This window comes from Papio anubis, chromosome 7 (genome assembly GCF_008728515.1).
Source record: "Papio anubis isolate 15944 chromosome 7, Panubis1.0, whole genome shotgun sequence".
Classification (NCBI taxonomy): domain Eukaryota; kingdom Metazoa; phylum Chordata; class Mammalia; order Primates; family Cercopithecidae; genus Papio; species Papio anubis.
The window spans coordinates 123,989,371-123,990,886 of record NC_044982.1 but is presented as its reverse complement, the minus strand read 5'-3'; the positions used below and the strand labels follow the sequence as shown (position 1 = coordinate 123,990,886).

The 1,516-nt window shown below is 41.4% G+C and overlaps 1 non-coding gene across 1 annotated transcript; it reads left to right on the top strand.

Annotated features, from left to right (window-relative positions):
• Positions 1–990: 990 nt before the first annotated feature.
• LOC116275972 lies at positions 991–1,107 on the top strand. The gene has a single exon (XR_004185438.1). It is a non-coding gene; the product is annotated as a U5 spliceosomal RNA (small nuclear RNA).
• The last annotated feature ends 409 nt before the right edge of the window (positions 1,108–1,516 follow it).

Sequence of the window (1,516 nt, the reverse complement as noted above, 5' to 3'; positions counted from 1 at the left end):
GAAAGTGAAAGAAGAGCTGGCGGCTGTGTCTCACGCCTGTAATCCAGCAACTCTGGAAGCTGAGGCAGGAGGCTTGCTTGAGACCAGAAGTTTGAGACCAGGCTGGGCAAGAAAGCCAGAACCCGTCTCTACAAAAAATACAAAAATTAGCCAGGTGTGGTGGCGAGTGCCTGTGGTCCCAGCTAGCTGAGAGGCTGAGGTGGGAGGATTGCTAGGAGGGAGTTTTCTAATAGTTGGGGCGAGGAGGGGCAGTTAAGAGCAAAGGAATGGTTAATACAAATTCCAGATAGTGACTACCCATATAGTGAGTGAGGGGTATGATGGGGAAATGGGCCAACGAGGGCTTCAAAGATGTTAACAATATACTTTTTGAACTGGATGGCAGACATCAGTTATTACTTTTCTTTGAATTATGTATGCACATAGACTATATGCATTATGTGCGAGATATACTTAAAAATCTTTAAGATGTTTCTATTTTTATTTTAGAGACAGGGCTTAAAAGTCCTGGGCAATTAGCTGGGCTCAGTGTCTTGCGCCTGAAATCCCACCTACTTGGGAGGCTGAGGCAGGAGAATCGCTTAAACGCGGGAGGCAGAGGCTGCAGTGAGCCGAGATCGCGCCACTGCACTCCAGCCTGGATGACAGAGACCCTGTCTCAAAAAAAAAAAAAAAAAAAAAAATCCTGGGCAGCAAGGCCCCCACTTCGCCCCCTAAAGGTTGCCCCAAGAGCACCGTGTGACTACTAAGGTATTTCCGGAGTCTAAAGACGATTATTCAGGATCATTTGCATACCCATAATACATTGCAAACAGTATTTTTTTTCTGAAAAAAAAATTCTATATTGCTTGACATTTCTAAGTATGAGAATTGTACATGCAGAATTTTTTTGTATGAACTTTCTCAGGTAGTAATTCTTGGGATGAGTAGACACCATTAGTGTACTAGGAATTGCAATTACTCCAGACTTGAGTTACAGTGTTATCGAGTATACTCTGGTTTCTCTTCAGATCGCATAAATCTTTCGCCTTTTACTAAAGATTTCCGTGGAGAGGAACAACTCTGAGTCTTAACGCAATTTTTTGAGGCCTTGTATTTTGCAAGGCTGTATATGGTTGTTTAATATTAGAAGTGTGTTGGACAAAGTGTTTTGTGTTTGTTGTTCTGTATCACACAGGGTGCTGTGATGTGTCTTAAACATTGGTTGGCACATCCTGTGTGGTAGAAGCATTGAAACCTACTTAGTTTTTTTCTCCCTACCTTGCTTGTAATTATTTCTGTGTGTACTCACCTATGTTCCAAGGAAATGTGTCTTGTATATTCATGCTTTTCAACTTTATGTGATAGTCAGTTGACACACAAGTAGTACCTCCTCTGGGGTCTTTTCTTAGTCAAGGCTGTTTGGTAGATGCATGTTTTTTGTTACCTGTAATATACAGTATTCAGTTCATTTTCTTTGCAGCATTGTCTGGTTGAAATACAATGCAAGGTAGAGGTGGAATTTTTAATTTTAATA